Source organism: Triticum aestivum, chromosome 3D, assembly GCF_018294505.1.
Source record: "Triticum aestivum cultivar Chinese Spring chromosome 3D, IWGSC CS RefSeq v2.1, whole genome shotgun sequence".
Taxonomy (NCBI): Eukaryota; Viridiplantae; Streptophyta; class Magnoliopsida; order Poales; family Poaceae; genus Triticum; species Triticum aestivum.
Window position 1 is genome coordinate 482,636,071 of NC_057802.1, and position 12,695 is coordinate 482,648,765.

Below are 12,695 nucleotides of genomic sequence, written 5' to 3' on the forward strand. Positions count from 1 at the left end.
ACGGTGGGGAGAGGAAGGGAGAAAGCAGCTGGCCAAAAAGAAAATTATGGGCGTGTGTATGTGCAATTTAGGCAAAAAGGCAGTACTCAACTAGCATCTGGTCAAAAAGATTTACTTGGCTATTATTTTCCATTTTGTATATCTAACACTCAAAAGAAAATTATGCACCTATTTCCGCCTATTTCATCGACACATGTATATTTTTTCATCAAGTGTGTGCACAAAAAGTGATGGGTCGACATATATTTCAGGAAAAATGATCAATCAACTTACATTTTTCTTTTTGCACAAGTTTGTGTTATTTTCACATGCATTTTTCCTTGTAGGTTTAAATTTTCTTGATATTCTATATTTGCCGTAAGTATATTTAGAATATAACCCTTAGGTATGAAATACATAGTTAAGTGTGTGCAAACCTACCTAGGGTTACCACTACAAACCCTAGGGATACTCTACGGCGTTTGTTGGAACGTGGAAGCCCCGTTTGCATCATATGTTCAGTCCCTAGAGTTTTGTTTCTTCACCCTAGGTATAGACCTTTCCCCAGGGTTAATATGATAACCCCTAGGGAAACTTGCCAGCATGGCTTCAGCATGGTCCCACGCATGAAGTATCCCTTGGGTGCGCTATCAAATCCTAAGGAAACAATACAGTCCCTTGGGTTTTTAGCGTGTACCCTAGGAAACCTTTATGTCCCTAGGGTGTCCAATTTAGCTCTAGGAAAGCACTTTAGCCCTAGGGCTATCTGCAGATTCTAGTAGTGAAAATATGTATAAAAAATTGGAGGAAAAAAATCTTCCTCCCTTTAATATTAGTATATATTTATAGATTTACATGTACTAAGTCATTACAATTTTGTACACATAAATCACATATTATTGAATTGTGGCTGGTCAAAATACTGTCTTGCCCAATTAAGATCCGGCATGCAAATCCGAACAAAGGAGTATTTCCTAGCTTATGATCGCTTGGATGGAGAGGATTGTTCCCAAATACCGAAGGTGTGCATGTAAATGTCCCTCATGGTGAACAAGCCATATATTATCCCTATAACAGGAGGAGATGCAATGACACTCGAGAACATGAACTTCCAAGAAAGGCCATACTCGTCAAAGGCAGAAAGGACGACATCAAAATACACAGCAAGCACGATTGTGCACATTAAGAACTACAAAACAGAAGCAACAAGAATTAAAGAAAAATGTCATGCAGAAGTTTTAATTCACAACCAATCCTTATCTTCAAATTCTCCACTGGATGGAGATAAAACAAATGCTAAGCAAGCAGCAGCTAGAGTGAGTACTTAAATCGTAAGCAAACAGCAGCAGGTAATTAAGTCGGTTCCTATCTGATTTTTTTGAAAACAAAAATCGGTTCCTATCTTTATTTAGGAGCTCAAATCGGCAATGAGAAAACATAAAAAGAATGAAAAGCAATCCTTAAGTTTCAGATCTTCATCAGAATAACGAACAAGTCCAAGTTGAGGTTTATACATGCTTGCTGGTAAACAGTCAGCAGAATATTGCAGTGAAATATCTACGGTGGGTGACAACTTTAATAATACTAACTCAAATTGCTGTTAAATTCTGAAAGAGAAACTAATCAATCAGCTGCGTGTCTGGGAACTGCTCAAGCCATCCGCCTTATGCCATGCGGAACATAAAGCTAGGCTACATATTTCATCAAATCCATGGAACAAATAAACAGGGTGAGTCAATCAACACCTTAACGCATATGAACGAGGGGGACTCTTGGATCTTACAATGAGGAAGTTGGTCAGGAAGACCATTCGATAGCTGTAGTTCGGGTTACAGTTGACGCGGCCCTCATCCTTCCCCGTGTGGCCTTTCATCTCTACACCGTCCGGCGCCGCCGATTCCTGCTCGTCGGCGGGAGAGTGGCAGGTACTTACCAGCGAACACAACGAAACAAAACCTAGTAGGAAGGGGAAAAGGATAAAACGCGGAGCACTGAGTTCCCGATATTTACGAGGAGAACAAAATCCCGAGGCTCCCAATAACTAACTGCTGGAACTTTTTTTTTTTTGAGGTGACTAACTGCTGCAACTTGAGCCGTGCCAGGCCGAACATGGCAGGGGCCCGTCCGGCAGCCTCGTCGCCATACCGGCCCAAGTTTGCAAAGAGCTCCTGTTCGGCACTTTAGGCCAACTCCAACGGGAGCTCCTATCGAACGCATTCTGCGTCAAACAGCCGCGCGACGCAGGCACGGAACCCCTGACTGGGCCGGCCCAATAGTGGGCGCGCCTGTTTGCTTGTACAGTAACGCTGCGAGGTTAATGTTAAAAAAAAAAGCGAGCCTGCAGTCCTGCCAGGATTCTACCTCCCGACCTCCATGTTGCGTATGAGAGGATCTAACCAGTAGACCTAACAAGTGTTGGTGCTAAATGTGAAGCGTGCAAGTATAAGAACTCATACCAATGAAGAATCTGGACAGTTTTCTGAATTTTTTAAACTTTCCTTCGAAATTGTGATTTTTTTACAACGAGCAATATTTCAAAATATGATCATTTTTGTAACAACCCGGGCATATTTCAAATTTCAAAAAATAAAACAAAAGACGTGAATATTTTTTGACAGATTTGTTTTTGAAATCCCTGAACATTTTCTGAAAACCCGAATATTTATAGAATTTTGAGAACAAATATTTGATAATGGGAACAATTTTTCAAAAGCACAAACAGTTTTGGGAAGAAAAAAGGGAACAAAATTGAAAGCAAGAAAATTATTTGAAATTGCGAACAATATATGAAAAAATGTGAACACTTTCAAATTTGTGAACAAAATTTTAAAAAATAGAACATTTGAGGAATCTAAAAAAAGGAAAAAAAGAAAATGAGAACATTTTTAAAGTTTGTGAACAAAATTTTGAATATGCGACCATTTTTTAAAAACAGAAACATAATTTAAAACAAAACCGTTTTCAAAAAATACGTAACTTTTCAAAGCGCAAACATTGTAGGAATTTAAAAAAAATCAATTTGTGAATAGATATTGAAATTAGAATATTGTTTTAAATTTGTGAACAAAATTTGAAAGCAGGAACATTTTCTGAAAATATGAAACTTTTTTTGGGAACCTCAAACATTTCTGAGAAAAGGGAAAAAATTGATACGATAACATTTTTCTGAAAAGGCAGACTTAAAAAAACAGTAACAATATTGAAACCACGAACATTTTTTAATTTATGAACAAATTTAGAAAACAAGAACATTTTTTGAATGTGCGAACAAATTTGAAAAGGGGAACATTTTTTATAATTCCCGAAAAAATTTCATATTTCTGAACAACAATTGAAAATACGAACATTTTTTAGAAATCTAGAACATTTTTGGATACGCGAATTTTTTTAAAAAATTGGAACTTTTTTTTTAATCTCCCGATTTTTTTTTGAAAACACCAACGTTTCTGAAACTCCATAACAAAATTCGAAGCACGATCTATTTTTGAAATCCCGATTTTTTTTTTGAAAACATGAACATTATTTGAAAAACTCACGAACATTATTTAAACTCCCGAACAAAATTTGAAAACCCAAAATATTATTATAAATTTGAGACAAAGTTTCGTAATACTGAACAAAATTTAGGAAGTTGTGAAATTTTGAACAATTTTTTAATTTCTGAACAATTTTTGAAAGAATCAACATTTTTTAATTTCTGAATACAATTTGAAAATGGAAATATTTTTTGAAATGTTGAACAATTTATGATAAATCAAACATATTGTGAAATTTAAGAACATTTTTCCAAAAACACAAAAGAGAAAAAAAGAACATGAAAAACAGAGGAAAGAATAAACAAACAGGAAAAAGAAAGAAAGAAAAAAAGAAAAAGAAAAAACCGGTTCAGAAACCTACTAGAAGGTTCCCAAAACTGGGAAAAACCGGCTGGAACCTTCCAGCAGGTTCCCAAAACCGGGATTGGCGGAACGCTTCTAATGGGCTGGCCCGTGTCATTTGATCGCAGTGTGCGATACCTGACATTTTGATGCAGAGTGCGTCGTATATGATTTTCCAACTCCAACTGCTGACCCCAAGCGAACGTCTATTTTGTCCGAATTTTGATCGTTTGGATCAGACAAAGGGACATTGTCCGACCTCTTTTGCTTGACGTGGCCGACGCATTTGGTCCGGCCGGCGGCCAAATATTGACAATTTTTGAAACATTGCATATAATTTACAACCAAATAAATCACATAGTACCTAATAATAAATAGTTTTACAACCGAATAAAAACACAAAGTTTACAACTAAATTTAAATTGTCACAAATACATGGAAAGAAAATGAATCGATGTATCTACTAGTTGCCAATGTGATTTCACATGTGCTCAACAAAGTTATTTTGGACTTGCATATGTGTATGCTAATCATGCATTTCATGATAAAATTTGGGTGAACTGTTCAAACATTGCCCATTCTTGATGCTCAGGCACAACATTTTCAGCTTGATATTCAAACCCTTGGCCATAGATGTTGTTATCACGCTTATCCTCCACAATCATGTTGTGCATGATCACACAAGCAGTCATAACCACCCAAAGCTTGTGGGTGCTCCATGTTAGTGCAGGGTGTTGAATGATAACCCATTGAGATTGAAACACACCAAAAGCATGCTCCACGTCCTTCCTAACCCTCTCTTGTGCTTGGGAAAATCTCTGTTTCTTCTCTCCTTCCGGATTGGATATTGTCTTCACAAGAGTTGATCACTGAAGATAAATACGATCTCCTAGGTAGTATCTCTTGTTGTAATGGTGGCCATTGATCTTAAAGTTGACCTCTGGGCAGTGGCCTTCTGTAAGCCATGCAAACACTGGAGAACGCTGAAGCACGTTCATGTCATTGTGAGAACCAGCAATGCCAAAAAAGAGTGTCATATCCGAAGATCTTGTGAAGCCACCACTTCTAGTATGAAAGTGCAATCTTGCACATGCCCCTTGTACTGCCCCTGCCAAGCAAATTGACAGTTCTTTCACTTCCGGTGCATACAATCTATTCTGCCAAGCATTCCAGGAAAGCGTCTATCTGTATTGATCACCAACAACCTGGTTGTATCTGTGGCATTTGGCTCTCTCAGGTACTGACAGACAAACATTGCCACCATGGCCTTGCAGAACCTGTACATTGATGTGAGACATGTGGACTCACTCATGCGGATGTACTCATCCACCAGATCACCGAGAAATCCATATGAAAGCATACAAATAGCCGCAGCGCATTTGTTATAAGAGGAGAAGGCAACCTTTCCAAGGGCATCCTCCTTGCACTCAAAATAATTATCATATACTACCACTCCCACCCGAATATGATTGAACACATGCCACACCATCTACAAGTGGCGCCGGAAAAGATGGGGTTTGAAGAGCGAGGAGTTCTCAAAGTGATCGGCATAGAGCATGGCATGACCGCTCTCTCTATTGCGGTTCAACATGGAGCATGGCCTGGGATTGATCCCTTGAACCTAGGCCACTGCCTAGCAATGTGCTCATTGACGACCAATGTAGCAACCACAAGCTCTTCATCGTCTGATGAACAAATGAAGTTATTGAAAAAATACTCGTCCCCACTATCCATGGTACCTTGCGAGCAAAGTGTCGAACACCTTGCGGTCGTGATGGAGACGTGGACGGTTAAGAGCACCTCGGCCTCCCCGTACAGGCAGCAGGCCTGTAGAAGCAAAGATGAGTGCAGCACGCGGCCTTACAGCGCGAGCCGGACGGTGTTGGGGCCGATGGGCGTCGCCAGTGGCCGTGGTTTCCCTAGTATCGGAGGCGGCGAAGAAAGCCCACAAACACTGGGAAGAACTCCTCCGACAGCGGGCGGGGGTGAGGGATTAGTGTGGATGTGGCGGGGCTGTTGGGTGGTCAGCCTGGACAGCGACAGGGTGCCAAATGGGCGGCGACGGCTATGGCGAGGGGCGGCGAATAGGTGCGGGCCGCGTAAGAGGGGGGAAAGGGGTGTGTTTCATCGATGGGCGGGCCAGGGGACAAAGAGAGCGTCCGCGCCCCGTACATTTCGACGCGAACGCGACCCAAATTTGAGCAGAAAATGGGTCGAGGACGGAAAGGCAAGGACGCATATCCGTTTATGGGCGCGAATCAGGTCGCGATTTGTGTCCCCTTCGCCCCAAATGGACGCGGACGAACCAAATGGGGTCACGCGTTGGAGTTGGCCCTAAGCGCGCGAGCAGGTCGCTGGCGCTCACGCGTCTCGCTCGTAGGCCGTACCAAGAAGGCGAGCTACCGATCTAGGAAAATTGGAGCGGTTTCGTTCGAACGCATTAACCGGCCACAGTTGACCTTCAACCAGTCAACCATGGACTTTTAAAAAGAATATGAAAAATAAAAAATCACAAAAAATCAAAAAAATTGTGAATTAAAAAGTTCACTAATTGTGAAAAAAAATTCACAACATTTTTAAAAAGTTCATCTATTTTGAAAATAAGTTCATCAAATTTAGAAATAGTTCATCGATTTTAAAAAAAGTTCATTAAATTTAAAAAACATTTGACCAATTTTTTTGAATCAATTTTGAAAACAAAAATCATCAATTTTGGAAAAAGTTCATTGATTTTGAAGAAAAATTTCATGAATTTGAACAAAGTTGATCAATTTTGAGAAAAAAATTACGGATTTAGAAAAAAGTAAAATAAAAAAACATAGAAAAAGAAAAGGAAAAGGAAAAAATGGAAAAAGAAAAGAAGACAGAAGAAAAGACCGAAAAAGAACAATAAAGCACGTAATGTGAAGTGGCTAGAGTGGTTACTGCAGCAATCTTCGAACCACGAAAGCGCCAGTTTGAATCACACCAGGAGCACATTTTTTTGCTGGGTTTAAAAAAAGGAAAGAAAGTAGATGAACCGGCCCAATAAGGAGGAGGGGTGTGCGCCCGTTTGTGAAACACACTGTAATGGGCGCCTTAAGCACCGAATAGGATTCGTCATATTCGCACGTTGCGGGAGGATCATTCGTCTCGCCTCTGGCCACATAAGTTCCTGAAAGGGAGTGTTTTTAGGAAGCCTCTATGACTGGTATAAGAAGCTTCCACGTCTTTTTTACTCTCTTTTTTATGTGTTTTCAGTATCCGTTTGAAAGTTTTTTCCCTTCAGATTTGGTTTCTCTGTTCTTTACTGGTTTTCTTTAGGTTTTTTTCTTCTAATTTTTAATTTTTCGTTTTAGTTGTCTTTCATTAACTGTCTTTATTTTTCAACACGCATTGTACACCTTTCTTATACATCTAGAACTTTGTTTTGATACACGTTGAACATTTTCTAAATACATGGCGAATATTTTTCAAATACATGTTCTGAAACTTTTTCCGAATCAGCGCTAATTTTTTTCAAATAATTTTCAACATTTAGAATGAGACGAAATAATTTTTTAACTAAGTGAACATTTTTTAGATTGTATAAATATTGTTTAATTGTCACAACATATTTTGAAACACCTGATTTTTCTGAAATGTCACATACATTATTTTAAATAGTTAGAAACATTTTTTTGAATGAGGCAAAATTTCTTTACAAAGTGTAAACATTTTTTAAAAATATCACAAATAATTATTCGAATCACGTGAACTTTTTCAATGTAAAAAATATATTTTAACTGGTACAATTATTATTATTTTTTTCGTCTTGATCATTTTCTTGAAACTTTGAACATTTTTTATATGCCACAGGTATTTTTCTATCGCTATCAATTTTTTTATTAAGCTGCACAAACCCTTTTTAACACTGCATAAACATTTTCTGAATGCACGATGAACCTTTTTAAAATATAAATATAAATTTCCTTTCAGAAATGTACATAAAAGTAATAAAATAGGAAAAAGTAGCCAGCACTTCTCCTGGGCTGAGCCGGCCCATCAAGTAGGCGTTTTGAAGTGAGGGGACTCTCATACTCGCGATAGGAGCTTTGTCTCGTTTGAAGCAAGACGAAAGAATTCCACGCCTCTGGCGCCCTCTCAATGGGACTACCATGGAGGGAGGAGAGCCGGCTCCTGGCACACCTTTTTTTACTTATTATTATTATTATTATTATTATTATTATTATTATTATTATTATTATTATTATTATTATTATTATTATCATCATCATCATCATCATCATCATCATCATCATTATTATTATTACCAATGAAATGGACACAAATTTTAGTTAAATCCTCAAAATGTTACTTACTTGTTTAATAATATTTATTCAGTGTAAAAACTGTTTATGTAACTTAAAAAAAATCTTAATAGCATTTGAAAAAAATGGTCGTGGCATTCAAAAAAATCCACGCTATTGCAAAACAACAGGTAAATGGGATGCCCTGTCCCTAATTAATAATGGGTTAATTTGATAAATGCCACTCCAAATTTGGCGATTCCGAGAAATACCACTGCAATTTTCAAACTTTGAAAAATGCCATTTTATGCCATTTCCAGTGGCATTTTTCGAAGTCTGCAGTGGCGTTTTTCAAAGTTTTTAAAAATTGCAGTGGCATTTTTCAAAGATTGAAAATTGTAGTGACATTTTTATGAATCACCATAATTGGAGTGGCATTTATCTAATTAACCCAATAATGAAACAAATAAAAAAGATACTCCTCATCGGGTATGTTGGCAAGCACGCGTGAATTCGGCTAGCCATGGTTTGTGGAAAGACAAGATGGAGGGGGAGTGTTAAGCATGGGAACTGCTCTCACACATGTGTTATCGTATAAGATGACGAGATTCTCTCTGATTAATCCACTGATTGAAAAATACACCTCCCAAAATAATTTATCTCTATTTTAAAGCAATGAGCTTTGGTACATAAGCAAATCTCTGCCTCCCTCTATGAAGGGCTCTTCTTTTTAATTTATTGTTGATCCATCACCTTCTCATTCAAGCACCAACATAGAGAGCACACATTCTTAGTTTAACATGCATTTGGTCTAATTAATGTTGGATGGAGCATGACTGGATGTTTCCTATGATGAATTTTAATGTTTACTCGCTGCTTGAACTTCAAAGACGCTTTGCATTTATGTTTTACGGTTTCTGAAAGGGCTAGCGAGTTACCATTCTATCATATTGTATCATGGTAATTTTGACAAAAGTGTTGATGTTTGAGATATAGTATTATTGCTCGCTAGTTGATTATGTTATTGGTATGAGTAAATGTGGCTACTAAGTGTTATCATATTTGTGGTTACTCCATGATCTTTGCTGAAATTTGATCACTAGTTAAATGTATGCACATCTACAAAAGCAAATGAGTCTATAGAAGTTTTTTCATCACTTTCAGTTTATCAACTGAAATGCTTGAGACAAGCAATGAGTTAAGCTTGGGGGAGTTGATACGTCTCCAACATATCTACTTTTGTAAACACTTTTGCTCTTGTTTTGGCCTCTAATTTTCATGATTTGAATGAAACTAACTCGGACTGATGATGTTTTCAGTAAAACTACCATGATGTTCTTTTTGTGCAAAATTATAAGTGCTTGGAATTGTATGGGAATTTTTTTATAGATTTACTTTGCAATAAACAAAAAATACTGGAGCAAAGTACCAGAGAGGAGCCACATGTGCATGGGGCGCCGCCACCCCCTCCCACAGGCCGCGCCATGTGTCCGTGTGGGGCCCCTGGCCACCGCCTTGACCTAATTCCAGTGCTATAAATTTATATCTCCTTTGGAAAAAATATAGAAAATGTTTCATCGTGTTTCACGATACAGAGCCGCCGCCACCTCTTGTCCTTCATCGAAAGCCCTAATTTGGAGTCCGTTTCTGGCTCCGAAGAGAGGATTCATCGCCATCGTCATCACCAACCTTCTCGATCAACAATTTTATGATGCTCACATCCATATGTGAGAAATCTTCAGTAGGCATATGGAGGTGGATGGGATTTGGAAGATATTTCTTATATAATCATTGTCAGATTTGTTAGGGCTTGATCCCTAGTATCCACTATGTTTTGAGATTGATGTTGCTATGACTTTGTATGCTTAATGCTTGTCACTAGAGCCCGAGTGACATGATTTAAGATCTGAACCGATTATGTATTCATGAATATAGTTGTGTTCTTGACCTTATGTGCAAGTTGTATGCACCTGTTATCGTTCTGAACCATAGACCCCAAAGTAACAATAATTGGGATACTCTATGGGGATGACGTTAATTCCAGGATTACATGTATTCACTCTGTGTTAATGCTTTCTTTCTGTTCTCTATTAAAAGGAGCACCTTAATCACCCTAAGTTTCCATTAGGACTCCGCTGCCATGGGAGGGTAGGACAAAATATGTTATGCAAGTTCTTATCCAAGCACGTATGACTATATACGGAATGCATGCCTACATATGATTATTGAATTGGAGCTAGTTTGTATCGCTCTAGGTTATGATTGTTGCATATTGAATCTCATTTGAACACCCCATCGCTACTCCATGGATACACCTCTCTACTATTGTCACCGTTAAACTCACTACTTCTCTACTTGTTATTGTTGCTACTATTGCTACTGTTACTTTATCACTACTGCTATCATATTACCATGCTACTAATAAGTTGCTCCAAGAAAGTTATCTCTTAGGTGTGGTTGAACTGACAACTCTACTGCTAAGGCTTATAAATATTATTTGGCTCCCCTTGTGTCGAATCAATAAATATGGGTTGAAATACTACCCTTGGAAGACTGTTGCGATCCCCTATACTTATGGGTCATCAGACGTCTAGCCAACCTCTGTGCTGCTATCACCTACTTTTGCCTGCTGATCCATCTGGAGTCCCTCCGAGATGTCCGGATCCCCTACATGACATTTTGGGGTTGTCCCAGTCGGATCATCCGAGCATTTCCCGGACCGTCCGGGTTAATATCCAGATCATCCGGACACCTAAAAACCACTGCCAAATGGCTCTATTTCGATGGGGCTATAAATACTCCTCTCCCAATCCGAGAGACGGCTGGCCACTACATTCATATTCATCCCAAGAACACAAGTGCTCCCTCTCACACTCTCCCACAATCAATCTTAGATCCCGAGAAGGTTTGTAAGAGTTCTTGAGAGTTGTTCCGACCAAGTGATGGATCTACTCCATCTCATTCTTGTGACCAAAGCTAATCATGATTTGATCAAGTCTTGAGCATTTTCCCCTTGGTTTTGTTAATCTTGGAGGTTGGAGACTCCTAGGCGGTAGGAGTTTTGTGAGGAATCATTCATTGTGATTACCCCCCTGAAAGTTTATGAAGGTTTTAACACCAACTCAATGTCTATCACTAGTGGTTGAGAAACGCCTTCGTGTGTTGTCGCAAGGGGTGAATAGGGTGAGCCTTCGTGGTGTTGTCGCAAGGGGTGAATAGGGTGAGCCTTCGTGGCGTTGGTGTGCCTTCATGGTAACATCCTCCCCTCCTACGGTGACTGGCTTCCCTCCAAGGAAGTGAAAATTGGCATACATCCTTGTCTCCGGAGTTTCCGTTAACCCTAACCCTAACTCTCTACTTGTGGTTACTTGTCTCTTAGTCATTTCTTATATCTTAGTGTGCTTGTTTACCTTCATACCAAGTTATTGTTGAATATATTGCTAGCACTAGATTTACGTATGCAATTTTTAGGCACACTTTCATATTCTGCATGCTTAAAATTGCCAAGTAAGAACTAAAATATGTAATTGTACGTATTAACCCTCCTCTAGGTCCATCTCGATCCTTTCAACTTCTGCTGAGAACACCAAGCTATGTGAATTTCCAAACAGTAGTAATGATGACTTCACCAGCACACCTATTGCTCCACCTGCTACCAAGGCTCAACCTTTTGAAATTAGTCATGCTTTGTTGAACTTAGTAGTGAAAGAGCAATTTCTTGGTACTTATAATGAAAATGATGCCTCTCATTTTCATAATTTTGTGGACGTTTATGATATGGAAATAAAGAAGTTGAGGCTGGTTATGTCAAGCTTTAACTATTTCCTTTCTCATTAAGAGGAAAAGCTAAAGAATGGCCATTATCTTTGCCTAAAAATAGTATTGATTGATGGAACAAATGCAAAGATGCTTTTATTGGAAAATATCATCCTACTACTAAAATCATACAACTATGAATCTTATTATAAAATTTAAACTACTTGATCATGAACATGTATCCCAAGCTTGGGAAAGAATGAAAATATTCTTAAGAATTCTCCTACTCATAGAGTTACTGAATGGATGGTGATACATACTTTTTATGTCAGACTTAATCGAATGTCAAGACATTTGTTGCTATACTCTGCTGCAGGTGGAACCATTATGACAATTATATTAGGAAGAGCTACTAAGCTTTCGGATGCTATGATGGAAAACTATGCCCAACGACATAACGAGAGGGCTCCAAATAGAAAAAGGTAAACTCTGTCCAGATATTGCTTTTGTGAATTATAAAGTTGATTTTATCATGTCTATGCCTACTATGAAATGTTAGTATTGATTCGGAAGATGTTTACATTGCACAACCTGTTCAAAAAAATGAAGGACAAGTAACGCTTGCCTTCATGGAATTTTGAGGGGGTCACCAATCATCTTCCTTGTTTCAACCTTTGGAACTAGTCTGAGATAAAACTTGATGAACCATTGTTTCCTTGAGACAAGATGAAATTAATCACCAAAATCCACCTAGGAGATTAAGATTCACTTTCGGATACATGTCTGAACATATGATGCATCCCCTTGGATACCA